At 31.9% G+C, this 17,798-nt stretch overlaps 1 protein-coding gene across 1 annotated transcript in view; it reads right to left on the bottom strand.

Moving 5' to 3' along the window:
• Positions 1-15,640, bottom strand: part of LOC118189239 (uncharacterized) — a 110,860-nt gene extending 95,220 nt beyond the window's left edge. Inside the window, exon 1 of the mRNA XM_085826786.1 lies at positions 15,415-15,640. The gene's annotated coding sequence lies outside the window, so the exon portion shown is untranslated. The remainder of the gene's footprint in view (positions 1-15,414) is intronic.
• Between the last annotated feature and the right edge of the window lie 2,158 nt (positions 15,641-17,798).

The following is a 17,798-nucleotide window of genomic DNA, read 5'->3' as shown; positions in this document are numbered from 1 at the left end:
TTACCAGTTGAAATCAGCACCAAATTAAACTTTGTAAATTCTAGCACCTGTTAAAGATTATTTCATCCAGAATTTTATTACTAACAATTCATTTCAGAGCAAAATAACACAGTAATTGCCATTTATATGACAATCAATATTAAAATTTAAATCTGCATTTTACGCAACACAGAAAAACTCCAAAAGACCTACTGTTTACCATGCAATTAAGGCGTTTTATTCTGCAATCAGCTCTACCGCTGTTATTCAACTCTCAATGTCAACAAAAATGTTTAGTGCATTTTTTACTCGGTCACAACAAAATACGTGGATTTATGTACGTGTTATAAATATGTGTATTTATTAATCAAAATACATGAGAAATCAGAGTGAGAAAAGCACTACTACCTTAATCTGTGATTATATATAACAAATGCAATGAATTATAGTTAACAAATAGTGAAAATATTTACATTTCTGAAATATTTCATATATAACATTTTCAGTTTCGCATATGTGACAGTTTGAGAATTTTTTACGTATACCAATTTTTTTAAAATGTCTAAAAATTTTTGAATTTTCAAGGAAAGCTTATTCTTTCACCTTTAGTATATAGGTAATGGTAATTTACCAGATAAAATTACTTAATGGGGAATACAGAAAAATATCTAACCACTTACCTTTGTGACTTCATCTGCAGAGAGACTAAAAAAGGAGTTCAGCTAAATCTGTTATAATAAATATTTATAATAATGCTAAATCCTGCAATAACTATTCATGTGACAAATTTTGTAAACCTATTTATTTGGATGAAAAATAAACACATTCAGAAATTTATGGCACTATATTATGATTAACAGAGAAAAAACACGGTGCTACTTTGGTAGACGGTTGCACGGATTTTTGGCGATTTACGTTGGCGGAATTGTTGGCGCGATTTTTACAAACATCAGCCATCTTGAAAAACGCTGTTTTTACGCATGGTAAAGTATTCGAAACTTTAGCAAAGAAGAGAATAAAAACACCGCTATAAAAACATTGGGCCAACGTTTAATTAGATTAAAATATTACTGAAATTGACTATCGAATTAAAAACCATCATACCAACATTTAAAAGAATTAGAATATTATTAAATTCAAATACTTTAAAATACGTTATATAGAATATAATTAACATTAAAACATATGGAAAATAATTATCTCAGCAATTTCTGAAAAAAGAGTATTAATTTTGAAAAAATTGAATTTTCTGAAAAAATTGAGGTATACAATTATAAAATAAAAGAAAAATATGTACTTACATTTTTTTGAGTATTTAATCTGTTGTTTATTGATAAGCACCACAAAAATAATCAAAATCATAATTTAGATAACATCGTTGAAGGAATTCGAAGATATGAATTAAATTTTAAAACGACGCGGAAATGCACAAATTGTCAGTAACCAATCAGGGAGCTGATTACAGCTCGTTAATGCACAAATATTCTATAACCAATCAGAGAGCTTATTACATCACGGCTAGAACTAAAATTATTTAAAAATTCATACATAATAAAATCATTTTTAAAAAAATGCAAAATTAAATTGTATTTTAATATTTAACAGACATAAATAATGTTTAAAACAATAGATTAAATTTATATATATTAAAACGAATTACTTTTAAAGTGAGGTGACGTCATTGATTACATCATCCACAACATAAAATTTCATAAAATATGATAAACAATAAAATTTTTATTTCAAATAAAAATGCAAAATTAAATTGATTTTTAATATTTAAAAGCCATAAATAATATTTTAAACACGGAACTTATGCACAATAAAAAGTATTATTTTTTAAATAAAATGACAACAAAGTATCGGTTACCATAAATAACTTATCCAGCAATGGGTTTACTATAAGTTGTATTACTCGCCAAAGAAAAATCGCCAAAATCCGTGCAACCGTCTACCAAAGTAGCACCAAAAGCACTTTTCAAAATTCAAAATAGTTAATCCAATTTATGACATTTTCTTTTAATTCCTGAAAAATAATCAGTACTTTTCCGTTTCGCCGGAGCAAATCTCGCCAAGCAGACTTTATTGGCGACAAGGTAAAGTATACACATAAAAAATATTAACAAATGTTAGTTCTAAGAATTTTTATTTTGAAGGGATAAACATTTTAATAGCGTTTAAAATTTTGTAAAAAGCCAATAAATAAAGACAATAAATTTGTAAAAAAAAAAAAAATTAAGAATTTACTATATACTTTCATGGTTTAACATCCTGATTCGTCGGTTCGTATCACGTGACCCCAAGAGATCTCATCTCACGTAAACTACACTACAAAAATCTAATTCTCTCAGTAATTATCTACATTAATTTCAAGTTAAATCTTAATTTCGAATACAAGTTTAAATGCAAGAATTGTTTCAATTCGTACGAATAGCTTACTCAGAAATTATGTAAAACCGCAGTGTTTTACTTCGCTGGTGCATTCCATTAGAATTGATGAATTTAACCCTTGACTTTGCCTTTACTATATTTTCGTCTTCAGGTGAGCGGTGACTTCCTAATTGACTTAATTTTTGCGAATGGTCTTAGGGCATAAAATTGAACTATCTGATAAAAATTCTATGTAATTATATGCCAGTATTGGAAAAAACAATCAATCTGATAAGAAATGGCTGCGACTTGTTTTGAAAATGAGGCGTAAAATGTTACCAGCCAGGATATTCCGTTTGGCATCAGTTGTACCATTATTGGCGACTTTATCGCCTGCGCCGGTAAAACGGAAAAGTACCAAATAATCTTATATCCATGTAAAAAAGGAATGTGTATTATGTATATAAGAACTCTTGATAAACTGGATCTCTGCCATTGCCTTTCACAGCACCTAAAATAAAAAACACTCACAATTACTATATGTGAATATAATTCATAACTAAATTTAAACAAATGACTATTAGAATGCAAATTAAAGGAAGCACTTAAAATATCTTAACATTTAATACCTATAAACAGAGTAGCAATTATTTGATTATTCGATTATAGTAAATAAATATGGGGGATGCCTTTTAAAATTTTTTATGTCAGAAACTAAAGCCACCAGCTGAACATGTGAGCAGTTTTATCAATCAGCCACTGGTAGGTAACCTGGATACCGAATCAACATATAAAGTTGCCAAGATAAAGAGGGAAACAAAATTATGATAATCACATCTTACCTAATCATAAAACTCATTTTAAATTTAATGTGTAGGTAAGTCCAAAAAGAGAGAGAATGAATTTATTTTGCAACACAAAGTAAAGTTATCTTGCAGGAGCCAAAAAAAAAAAAAAAAAAAAACTTGTCTCATGAGATTGGCAAGTAAAAAATAATTAACTGCATCTGGTAACATTTATCTGACAACACATAAGTGATTGTTAACCACGTGCAGAATCTTGATCAGATTTTATTTTCTGCACAGATTAGATTTTATTCATTTTAAACTTTTGAATTTAACTGCAGAAATCTACTAAAGAATTATATTTTATGTTGTAACAGTAGCAAATGAAGATGTGGCTAATCTTTACTGTATGGTACACCTTGGTTTCTGTCTGAAAAAAATCGCAAAGTGGTGTTGGTTGTTCATGGAATCTGGAAGCTCATTGTGTCAAATAAGTTTTTTGGTAACCCTAATGTCGAAAGTAGCCTTGGGGAAAAAAATTAAGTTTTTGTCAATAAAAAAGGGTTATTTCCGCAAATATTGCCAACGTGTTGTGATAAATTTAGTTTTGGGCTCTTTTTTGTAAGAGTGTTAGCCACATCTTTTGTATGGACCCGGGTTTTCAGTTCTTACCATTCTTTTCAATTGCTGTGTTTGATTGCACTTAAGTGGTATGGTTTTGTGTTTTGAACTTGCTGTTATTTTGGTGTGGGTACCATCGTTTATGTTTGAGGTGACTAAGAGATGAAACATTTAATTGAATTGCTTACCTGGAGGATGGAAGAGATGTTGTTGCGAAGCCTAAACGTATGCATGTGAAAAAAAGGTATGTTAAAAAATGACGTTTCATTTATTTATTCATCTCTGTGTGTTAATTTTTGTTAAAAGATTTGTTGTTTAACGTTTTTATGTTAGGAAATATGTATTTTTTGTAACTTATTCCGCTTTGTTTGTGTATTTTTGGTTGTCTCTGTGTTTTAAGACAGCGGCGAATTTTTTCTGGTTAACATGATAGTTTTAACTTTCTGGTTTTCTTAAAGTGAAAATAGATCGATGTGTACATGGACAAAGTTAAAGGCAGTGCATAATGCCTAGTTTGTGCAGTTCTCTGTTTTTACGTCCTTGTACGAAGTAAAAAGGAAGTATTGCAATCGCGAAATGCTTCAGGCAGCACATTTCAACGAAAATATCCACTTTGACCACTTTCGAATGCAATTTAACGATGTTTTTACGTGATATCTGTACGTAAGGACAGAACAAAACTCTTTTCCTCCGAAAAAAACTAAAAAACTGCTTTAAAATGAATACCGAAGAGAATTTTTCGTGGTGTCTGTACGAACGTACGTACGTACGTATCTCGCATAACTCAAAAACGAGTAGCCTCAGAACGTTGAAATTTTGTATATAGGGACTACTATAACATGTAGATGCTCATATCGTATTTTGGTTGCAATCGGTCGCGCCAAACATATATAAATATATTTATATATATATATCCACTTTGTTACCCGGCTCAGTGATCTCAGTTTCTTTACTCTTATATGTTTGTAAATTCTACACTTTTTTCTTTAAAAATGATTGAATAATGTTGTTTTTATCTTCCGGTTGAGGGTTTTATGCCTTTAGTAAATCTGTATGCAATATTTTTAGAATTATCAACAATTTAAAAGTTGCTTAAGTGCCGCTAAGCCTATTTTGATGGCGGTTATTGCTTGTTTACATTTGAAACAGCTGAGTAGTGAATTTGTTGCCAATCTAGAGAAACGTAGCTTCGCAACAACAAAGATAAACGCCTTCATTTATTATTGCGATTTAAATCATGCTTAATCCTTTCTGGAATGTTTTCAAAGAAATAAGTGTTTAAGATTTCTTAATTTTTAATAATTAGTAATTTACTTTTTAATACTTATGAAGTTTTAGTAGAGATATTTTGAGTTTTTATGTATTTTTGACTTGTCGCGAAGTGAGAACTGAATTAATTGAATGAGAAATACTCAATCGTCTGTGAAAAACTGTTTCTTTTCTTTTCTTTTCTTTTCTTTTTTTTTTTTTGCTTAATTTCTTTTATACATCATTCTAGCTTTATAATAGTACTTGAATAGAACATGTGGCAACGATTAGATAATTATTTAAATGATACAAATTTTGTGCATTCTGAGTTATAATATGAACGAAATATGATACTTTTAAGTGAACCTAGCACCAGAGTGTCGCTATGGTAAACAAATAGAGAGAATTTTAAAGAATGCACTTATTCTATTGTGGTTTATGCGCTGTCGGCGAAGTAGATATAATTAAATCCAATAAGTTTCAACAAAATGCAAGAAAAATGCGTATAATTTAATATTCCGTACAAGGAAGTCATGTGGTGTACACATCAGATTTTTTTCTAAAGTTAAAATAGGTCGATGTGTACATGGACACCGAGTTTATGTACGTCTTTGCTTTTTACTTTGGTTTTGGGTTAAAATTCCATAATCGGGGTGAGCGCCAAGCTTGGCGAGAGTTCTTTATTTGGCGCGATTTTAATTTGGTTGTGGTTTCCGGCTGTATGTTTTCATGTGGCAAACCTAGAGCTTTATTTCGGTAACTGTAAAAGAGCGAATTTAATGTAGCCAGAATTTTTTTAAAATTTAATTTTGAAATACTATATTTGTTTTTAAAAGTTTTACTGTTATATATATGTTATTTATATAAAGATTTGCAGAAGGTTAAGCTTTTGTTGGTGGGAGAATGTTGGATTTTATATAACATGAAGTTTATAATTTATAAATGTTTTCATTTAATTTTATTTAGTTATTATTATTATTTTTTTTTTTTTTTAGTTTTGTTTCTTGCATATGGCAATCGAAAGATGTGGAATATTTAAAGCTTTGAACGAAAGTTGTTTAGTGTGTTGAATTCCACGACGATAGTAACTTGAATATTTTAGTTAGTTTATGATGCTGAATACGCATAATTTGCTATTCTGTTTACGTTTAAAACTGACTTCGCAGTGCTCTGATTTGATAAGTGTATACATTTATTTACTCAATAATTATTTACAAGAATTGTTCATTCTACTATTTTATGATGAATTACATATATATTGAACTATGCTTTTACTTGCAAAGCTGTTGGACTTATCTAGTATTTTATCATCTCATTTTGCTATACTGTTTACATAACATAACGGTGTTTTACTACTGCAAAACTCAAAAGTTACTATTCTGTTTACCTTTAAAAATCACATTCTAGTGCTTTCATTTAGTGCGCCTAAAAAATTCGCCAAACTTTGAAGGCCAAAATAGTTTGGCGCCAACTTACCCCGCTTATGGGATTTTAGACTGGTTTGTGTAACGGCCATCTTGAAATTGGTGCCGATCCTCCCTGGTGATGATCTTGGTATCAAAAAAGAAACGATGTTGCAACTCTCATGGGCTACAACATGCAGGTTACAAATTAAATAATCACAGCAGGGATTATTAATATAAAGATTTAATATGGATACGCTGAAAACGTTACATTATTCTATTAAGTGCATACATATAGTTGATAGTTGACGGGGGACGTGTGCACCATCCCTTTACCGTAATGGTTAATTGGCATATGCAACACGTCCACCTCTATCATGAGCCAGATGGGCCACACAGGCGCCTCGCACCATACACCGAAACCCAGCAACCAGGCCATCCAGGTGGCAGTCCAAAAGACCAAAGAAGCCCCCAGAAGCATGTTCACACCAACCGCCCGGGCCTAGTATTTATTGAGTCAAAGTTCAACAAATACATGGCCAGACAAGGGCTCAAAAAATAAAATTAATAGATAAATAAAGGGTACATTTGTAGTTTTGACAAAGCATAAGATTACAAAGGTGCAAGTGCCAGTTTTGAATAAATACTATAATCACATAGACATAATTAGAACAAAACACATACAGATAGCGATAACAATAAAAAACCAAAGGAGTAAACACCATTACAAAACTACTACTGCTACATAGTACAATACTACAATACTACAAAACTACTACTAGAATACTTACAAACAGTACTACAAACTGATACAATGCTTGTTCGAGAATAAACATACTCATGAAACACAAACACTAAGATTTAATGGACTGTAGCTTTATTTCTTTTAACTTCTGTTTGGATGGACACTCTTGCCATCGCATAGTTGCACCTCCCATCACGCAATCAAGCACAATAATCATGGCCGCTAGCTAACCACGTTGTCGTTTTCTCCCATCGTGGTTGCCAGATCACTTCTGCCTTAACATACCGTCCGGGTTGGGCATTTTTTACATAGTTAACAATGACCAAAATTAAACAGTTTTAAATCACCATATAGTCCAAATCATATATCAGAAAATTTAAATTGATACACATGAACAAAAGCAATAAACATAATTAACCACAGAACATGAAATGCACAACATCTAAATTAAAATACAATGCATATATATAACAATTTTTTGAACTCGGGAAATATACATGAAATTATGTAACATCTACTGGTAGTACAGCTAATTTAGTTATTGGTCTTTTTAAAAAACCTGACTTGGTTCTTACAATACAAACTCTAACCTTTTTATCCTTACCATAAATTACCTCTTCTATTTTACCCAGTAACCAAGTCGAAGTGGGCATGTTGTCTTCCTTTACTAAAACTATAGTGCCCTTTTTAACGTTATCCTTAGAGAAATACCACTTAAATCGTTGCTGTAAATGACTGATGTAATCATTTTGCCATCGTTTCCACAAATATTGCGTTACTTTGGTACTGCGCTGCCAGCGCTTTAAAGAACTATCAGAAAAATCAGTTAAATCAGGCTCTGTTATTGATGTTAAAGGTCGCCCGACTAGAAAGTGTGCGGGTGTACGAACTTCTAAATCATTGGTGTCATTTGACAAAGGGGATATTGGACGTGAATTTAAAATTCCTTCAATCTGGTTCAAAATTGTAAGAAACTCCTCAAATGTAAAAATCAATCTCCCAACTGCACGCTTAAGATAAAACTTAAACGACTTAACACCTGCCTCCCAGATACCTCCAAAGTGAGGAGCCCTGCGAGGGATAAACTTCCAATGAATTCTTTCAGATGTCAGATATTTGGTTAAGAATTCATCAAGGTATTTCGACAAATTGTAGAGCCGCTTCAATTCATTGCTAGCCCCAACAAAATTTCGAGCGTTATCGCTAAATAAGGTTGCGCATTTACCCCTTCTAGAAATAAATCGCTTCAAAGCAGCAATAAATGATTCTGTAGACAAATTTGAAACGATCTCGAGGTGGACTGCACGAGTCAAGAGGCAAACAAAAATTGCAACATAAATCTTGTGCACTACGCTCTTCTTCTGAGTTGTATACTTTATACCAAAAGGGCCATAAAAGTCAACACCAGTATGGTTAAAGGGAAAGGATGGATTCAGTCTCTCTAATGGTAAATTTCCCATCTTTTGATCCAGCAATACTGGTTTTACTTTGGCAAACGTAACACATTCTCTTACTATCTTTCTAGCAAGATTACGCCCACTTATCGGCCAAAATTTTTGTCTCACCCTATGCAAGAGCGCTTGTGCTCCAGTATGAAAGTTTCGAATATGGTAGTGTAACATAATTAAATGAGTCAGTTTATGATTTTTTGGCAGGACAGCAGGGTGCTTTGTGTTAAAGGGTAAGTTAGCTTCCTGCAGTCTACCACCTACTCTAATAACTTGAGATTCATCTAAAAAGGGACATAAAAATTTTAACTGACTATTTTTACATACTTCCCTTCTCTTACTTAAGTTCTTGAATTCTTCAGGAAAGTTTTGACATTGGACTAAGGAAAGTTATTTATTTTCTCTTAACGAAACCTCATCTACTGTCAGATGACCTACTTGTTTTTCCTTGGATCTACAATTTCTTATAAATCTTAAAACATAAGCAAAAACATTAATTAATTTAGCATAACAATTAGTAATACTAAAAACATAATCCAAAAGAGAATTTTTAACAGTTACGGTCAAATTTACATTAGAAATAAGTTTCAGTTCGCGCACATAGTTCTCATTTGAATTTTCAAAGTTATTATTAACACTATAATTGATGACCTGTTGATGCAGAAAATTTGGTCCTTGAAACCACAAAGAGTTGTCAGCAATAATTTCCGGTCTCAGACCGCGAGAAATTAGGTCAGCGGGATTGTCTGCTGTTCTGACATGTTGCCAGCAGAAATCCTTAGTTAGCTCTTGGATACGAGCTACTCTATTTGACCAAGGCCAACTTACACTCAAGGCCTGCCAGTGTGAAAATATTTTTTTGTGTTTTCGGTTGCCTCCGTGAAATTTCTACTGACCGCAGGAGGGCGCTACAATTCCGCTACGCTTTGCGACGTTAACAATGAGCAGAATGTACCCGAGACAAATAATTGTTTTGTTATATGCAAAATTTAAAAACGATTAATCTGTAGTAGTCAGAAATTATACACTTCTTTTTATTAAAAATATTTTTATTTAGAAAGGAAGCATGAAATTTCAAGTTATCCAATTTTTCTTTTTTCATATATAACCGTCGGATGCTTGATTCTGGTTTAATTCCTTCTTGCATCTAGATATACAGAGCACATGTTTTACTTTAAAATTATTTATAGAGTATGAAGTTAGCAGGTAGCTTCAGAACATAAACTATTTCAGCGCAAATTTTTCATCGTATTAATATCAGTTGCGCTGTGCAACAAAATAATTTGGAGCCACTATTAAATATGTAATTAAGAAATGATGAAAGTAAATTTGTTAATACATAAGAGAAAAAGTATTTCTAAAAGAAATTTGGCTTTAGGTACTGAAAATTTTGCTGTTTTTTAATTAATATAAAATACATTTTTCGGAAATATTAAAAAATAAAATTTTAAATAGTGCAGATTTAGAGCTCTGAAGAGAAAATGTGACACTATTGATATTCGAAATAATACCAAGCATTTCAATATCACCTACAGCATATAATAATAACGTATGACATTAATCACAATGAATCATATACTCCCTCTGTCCCAAATTAGTTGCTACATTTGAGTACTGATTATTGATACTGAAAATTTTATGATTTTGTTTGCACATTTTCCAGAAAGTTCAGGGTGGTACGTAATCAATCAACATCAACTTTACATACCAAGCATTTCCTCCTTAAATCAGTATCAAATTAATTTCAAAAATCCAGCTTTGGCACACCCTTAATCCACGCCCCATTTCATACGGACTCTTCCATAAGTAATCGCTTAAAATCTTCAGGCTAATTAAATGTCAATTCAATTATCTGTCTTGTCTATACGAGCCAGTTCGCCTTAGAATTTCTTCCACAATGGCATCCCTCAGCATAGGCAGACAGCACTCGAGCCATAATCACGATCTTTCTGAAATACGGGCGGTATAGTCCTTTCAAAATGGGGCGTGGCTTAAGAGCGTGCGAACCCTCTAAATTTGCGTGGACAAAATTGTCCTAAAATAAGTGCTACATTTGTGGAAAGTAAAAACTGAGAATGAAAACCTGGTATGCAAGCATTACAGTCCTTGTAGTACGCCTTATAATTTTACTGATGTCCATGTACTAAACTGCATCGAAAGTTTTTTATGACTCCACCTACTTGAAATGTAGCAGCATTTGAGACAAAACTTTCAACCGAAGTGTAGCAACTAGGTTAGGACGAAGGGAAAAAACAATTTTGAGACTGCTAATTTCAATATCATAAACAGCATATTTTAAAAAATAAAACCATATTCCCTAAAACAAAAAGTATTACATCTATTAATTACATATATCTATGGATTCGACATGAATCCCTATTATTTCAAGTGCAACCACAAAACACTCAACCAGGTAGACAGAAATTTATGTACAGCATCACACTAATTAAAATGAGATATGCGCTTTAAAATTTTGAAGCTAGTACAGACAGCATTCAAATGTTTCTGGATCAAAGATAACGAATATGGGAGCTAAAAAGTAATAAATTTCGTAAAAAAGCTAACGCAATTAGCATTTCTTATAAAATATATACGTGGATGCATTCTTAAATTTTAATTGCATTAAATTAATATATGTATATATATATATATATATATATGAAAGGTTAAAATATCATTTATGCAGAAAACAGGGATTATCTCCAGAATGATAAAAAAAATATTATGATAATTTTATTTCAGGAAGACGAAAACATAACATGAAGCTGAACACACGTAGTTACACATATTAAGAAGCTTGTTTATATTCAAAAGCAGCGAAAAAACGTAAGAAAAGAATTTTAAAGCTTTAAAATTTTACGTCATGATTGCTTTTGTTTAAGAAATTTTGTATTTGTATTAAATCTGTATTGCATGAAACAGATAGAAATGCTTCCAACAGTTATATGTTGCGAATAATTATTTAAATACAATCGTAAAACTTTTTTAAAAGGAAGAATGCCGTATAGCACGCAACAATATACCATTCTATGTTACTATTAGTTACAGCGGAACTTTTTGTCAATAACGAGCCAGATTACAAATAGAGAACGTGTAGCAGAATGCGAGCGCCACCTAGTGATGAATTTTGCGAATGCCACTGAAAACTGGAAACCGGAATTTCGTTCAGTCTGGCAGGCCTTGAGTAGAAGTTGGCCTTGATTTGACACAAACACTTTTAGAAGATGAGGAGATGTAGCAATCCAGACTAACACAATTGTTGAATCTGTGTACAGAATAACTTTGTCAACATATAAACTCAAAGATGTTATTACCTTACACACAAGTTTGGAAAGGAGCTCTGCTGCACACAACTCCAGACGAGGAATGGTTATTACCTTGATAGGCGATACTCGAGATTTGCTGCAAAGTAAAGTCACTTTAACTTCGCCAATTTTAGAGACACAGCGCAATTAAATTACTCCACCATATCCAAACTTTGAAGCATCAGCAAAACAGTGGAGCTCAATTTCTTTAACTGATTCTATTAGAGTGCAACGAGGGACTTTGATTTGTTTCAACTCTGGTAGGGCCTTTTGAAATGTCTCCCATTCTTGTCGCTCTTTGAAAGGAAGTGGATCATCCCACTCTAGATGTAAAAGCCACAGCCTTTGCAGGAATATCTTAGCACGCATGATTACAGGCTCTAGGAAACCTAAAGGATCAAACAGTTTAGCAATATCAGCCAAAACCGTGCGTTTTGTACAGATTTTTGACGAACTAGACACAGTAAAACTAAAAGAGTCTTCTTCTGGATTCCATCTTAAACCCAGAGTCTTTACGGTGCTTTGTGAAGATTCTCCAAAACGATACTCTTGTTTTTCGAATGGAACTTGTTCTAAAAGAATTTTTTCGTTTGAGCACCACTTGTGCAATTCCATTTTCGCAGATTGTAGCATGTCTATTAACTGCCGCTGCAATTCTACAGCAGAGGTGACATCTTCTGCACCAGACAAAATGTCATCAACATAAAAATCGTTGAGTGTCGTTTTAGAAGCCAATGGATACTTATCTTTTTCATCTAAGGCTAACTGCCTCAAAACTCTTGTTGCTAAAAAAGGCGCTGATTTTGTTCCATATGTTACCGTAAGTAATTGATAAAGTTTAGATGCATCATTCAACGTATTTTTCTAAAGTATGCATTGAAGTTTTCGTTGCTCAGGATCTATACGAATCTGCCGATACATCTTGCATATATCAGCAGTGAAAGCCACCTTGTGTTTTCTAAATCGTAGCAAGATAGCAAACAGGTCATCTTGAACTACACCTCCATTCATCAAACAGTCGTTTAATGAAAAACCAGACGATGAAGGAGCCGATGCGTCGAATACCACTCGTAACTTAGTTGTACTGCTGTCTGCCTTATAAACACCATGATGAGGCATTATGTATTTAGGAGTTTCCGTCACACTCTGCATTTTTTGCATATGCCCTAACGCTTCATATTCACTCATGAACTCACAATACATCCTAGACATGTCAGGGGTTTTGTCTAGTCTCTTCCACAAATTATTTAACCGCTGGGTGGCTAATTGCGAAGAATCACCTAAATGAACATCTTGCCTTAATGGCAGCGTCACTACATATCTACCCTCAATATTCCTCTGATGGGTTTTTCTAAAATGCTCCTCACATTCTACTTCTTTATTTTTTAGTTTGAGTGATTCTGTAACAGCCTCAATTTCCCAAAAGGACTTGATTAGTGAATTTAAGTCTTCTTCGACTTTCACAAATCCGCCCTGAATCGTATTGCCTGAATTTGAACCAACATTTACACCGGTAGCAATGTATCCAAATACGGAATTTTGAAGAGTTAAATTAGAATTTCGTGGATGAATTTGATCAGCCTTCAATAGTTCATAAAAGCATTCTGCACCTAACAAGGCATCTATTTTCTGGGGCTTGTTAAAATGAGGATCCGCTAGTTTGATCTTTTGCGGAAGCTGTGAAAATGAAAATTTAAAATAATTCACTGGTACCAAATCATTAATTTTAGGTACAACAAAGAATTCGAGAGCACGGTGGTAATCACGCTTGTTAGAATATCACAGCAGTAAGCTTGGATTTTACCGATAGAGCTTTTCCATTTAAACATGAAATTGATATGTTAATTGTACTCCCTTTTATTCCAAGCCTATTAGCGAAATCATAGGTGAAACACGAACACTGACTTCCGCAGTCAAGTAAAGCTCGACAAGCAATAAAATTCCCGCAAGATTCTTTAACATAAATAATAGCAGTAGATAGTAATACCTCCTTCGAAATCACTTGTGAAGCAGTTACAGACGAACCACTAAATTCCGAATTGTTTATTTGGTTGCAATTAGATAACATTTCAAAACATCTGGCGTCAGGGTTTAGATTCGAGTTGTCTACTAAAGGAGGGTCAGAATTATTAGCCGGTGCTTCCTCCTTCCCCACACAACTCGCTATAGTAGCAGGTGAATGCGAAATGTCTTGATTGGGAAAATGCAGTAAACTATGGTGTTTTTTCATGCATTTTGAACAGCTGAATTCTGAACGACAGTTCTTTGCAGTATGAGTCGGATTAAAACCCAAGCAATTAAAGCATAATTTATGTTTCTTAACAAATTCAAGACGTTCACTTACAGTCATTTTCAAGAAAGAATTACATTTATACAACTTGTGAAAATTGATACTTTTACAACAAATACATTTAAAATCTTGACCTTTAACATTTGACACTAAGGCAGTCACCTTTTGAATAGGTTGACCCTTTTTTGCATTAAACACATTAGATGACTTTGACGACTGCAAAGTTCTAGCATGATTTTTTAGAAATGTAATAACCTCAGATAATTTAGGTAACTCACTTGTTTTTGAATCTCTTTCCCACCAAAGACGAGTGGAAACATCCAATTTTTGCAGCAAAATATATGCAAGAAATGTTTCTGCGAATCCCTCTATTTTTTGGTCTAATATTTCCAGAGACCTTACACTTTCATTCACTGTGTCTACTAATTTTAAAATAGAAGACGGGCTTTCATTTTGTATGGGAGAAATTGACATGAAACGCTTTATCTGAGCGAAAACCTGATCACGTTTATTGGAGTATCTCTCTTCTAAAAAATCCCGAGCAATTTTATAGTTATTGTCACAAATTGTGAATAATCCTAGCTGCTTCGCCATGAAGCGATAACTTCAAATACGAGAGCTTTTGGGAATCCGATAATGCATTATTATTATGAATGCTTGAAATGAAAAGATACCGAAAGCTTAACCAATCTTGAATATTTCCACTAAAAGACGGCAAGTTTAATTTAGGTAATTTCATACCTTGTGCACTGGTATTTTCAATCTTTACATTACTTGCATCTTTAGCACTAAATTTTGACATTTGCCGTTTAACCTTAACCCACAAAGTATCAATACTGTCTCGAACAAATTGTTGTTCAGTTACATATTTGTCAAACTCTTTTTCATCTACTACTACAAATAATTTATCAAAAATATCTGAACACTCATTATTAAATTTTGCACATTTATTTTCAAAAAGTTGTAACTGAAATTCATCACAAGTATATTTTTCGAAATCTGATGTCGCTTTCGTTATATTTGACTTTAAAATTCTTTTCTTAATTAAAAATGCTTCCATAATTAACGTTAATTAATAATACCGAACATATGAGCAAATTCACTTACCTCCGTTTGAGGAAATCCAAATGAACTCGAAATTTGTAAATCCAAACACACACTAATTTTTATGTCGAATGCGAAGTAACATATCACACTTTTTTATCAATTTAACACTTCACCTTTAAGCTTTTTAACCAGCACTTTATCCATAGGCACTAATCTTCCTACCGGGTTGCACGGACCACAGTTATGTTCGAGAATAAACATACTCATGAAACACAAACACTAAGATTTAATGGACTGTAGCTTTATTTCTTTTAACTTCTGTTTGGATGGACACTCTTGCCATCGCATAGGTGCACCTCCCATCACGCAATCAAGCACAATAATCATGGCCGCTAGCTAACCACGTTGTCGTTTTCTCCCATCGTGGTTGCCAGATCACTTCTGCCTTAACAATGCTAAATATTACAAAACTGCTACTGCTGCTATATACTAGGCTGATAATAATGCTGATAGTATGATATCGGTGATGTAATGATCTTAATACTGATGGTAAGTTCAATACAATAGTTAGTGTACAAAGCAAGGATACAATATATAAATACATTATGCAACTATATAAATACCAATACAAAGTAAAGAGGATACATTATACAACTATATATATATATATACACATATACATACATACACATATACAGATATATATACCAATACAAGGTAAAACGATACTAATGATTCTGTACGAGATGTAAGACAAGATAGATAATTCAATATAAGATCAATAAGCCATATTGTTCAATACAATAGTTAATGCAAAGTTAATAAAACACCATTTATATTACTATACCAACTGTATATTTCCTATATTAGTGCAATTTTATACAAGATGACGCATATCTATACGATGCTCACAATTTAGTATATATTACACAGTACTGTATTGCAGGAAACTTATAATTCAATTTTATACAAGATGATACATATCTATACTATGCTCACAATTTAATGTATATATTATATAATACAATATACAGTACAATATGATTTACAACTAATACGTAAGATAATGGACGTTATATCATTCAATTACAAAAGTTAATGCAAAATTAATGATACATTATTTATATTACGATATCAACTATGCATTTCCTGTATTGCAGGGGACTTATAGTGCAATTTTATTATGTATACGATGCTCACAACATTGCAATTTCATATAAGATGATACATATCCTTACGAAGCTCACAATTTAATATATATATTATACAATACGGTTATACGATATAATATCATGTACTGCAAATACGTAAGATATGTGATACAATAGGTAAATTAACATGCTTACAGGGTTAGTATACAAGACACAACAATAGGTACAATACAATACTAAGAGTAAATAAATAGAGTATGTGGTAGTATATAGACAAATGCAATGTAGAAAAATACATATTGTCAAGTAATTGGTAATAATTCTATGCAATATGCAATACAAGACATATGATACAGTATAAAATCGATAAGCTACGTCTATGATACTATTTATAATTTAATGGAATATTTAAAGCAAAATGAGACCAAAATACTACTTTAACTTTCATACAGTATTTTAACACAATTGCTAGTTCCGTAAAATAATTAATACAATATTTAATTCAGTACGTATCTCAGGGTATAAAAAGAAGTGCAATATATATATTCTTAATAGTATGATGCCTATAAGGCAATGTTCTTAATAACTAAAGCGAATTAAATGCAACACTTTGTATACAATACACAAGAGCAACACTTCAGTACAATACTGAGGATAAAAAGACATATTTTGCAACAGTATAAATATACAAATGCAATATATAAAAATACCTATGATCAATTCAATATTATTAATTCTGTGCAATATGCGATACAATGCAACAATATAGTTATACCAATATAATGTATAAAAAATACTTATGATCAATTCAATATTAATAATTCTGTGCAATATGCAATACACGACATATAATTCAATATAATCAATAAATTAAATCTAAAATCTTAAATCTAAAATTCTGCATGTAATTCAATAAAATAGTTAATGCCAAGTTGAATCAAGACTACTTATAACGTTATGCTAATAATCCAGCTAATAATCCAGTTTCTGTATTGCAAAGAATTTAATTTACAGTTCCATACTAAAGTATACATAGCGATACGATGTTCATAATTTCAATATGTTGCATCACATATTCTTAGGGTAGAGCTTATAACTCAACATAATATTACATAACTACCAACTTAATACAATAATTAATGCAAGAATTAATAATAAGTAAATTAAAATAATAAGTAAATTAAGTTAATAGACTAGTTAGAATATAATGCAGTACTTAGGGTGCAAATATTGTATATTGTAATTATAATGAAATACGATACAATGCTAATAGTTTGATACAATAGTTATTACAATGTTCGATACAATATTTTTGATATATAACCAGATTAGAATACTTAATATGTAGCTTGTAATTCAGTAAAATAGTAATACCATATCTATAGTTTGAGATTGCGAGTATAATA

Source organism: Stegodyphus dumicola, chromosome 11 (genome assembly GCF_044657685.1).
Source record: "Stegodyphus dumicola isolate Sdum_Otavi_A_Nest chromosome 11, ASM4465768v1".
Classification (NCBI taxonomy): domain Eukaryota; kingdom Metazoa; phylum Arthropoda; class Arachnida; order Araneae; family Eresidae; genus Stegodyphus; species Stegodyphus dumicola.
The sequence above is the reverse complement of the archived record's forward strand: the minus strand, read 5'-3'. Positions and strand labels throughout refer to the sequence as shown.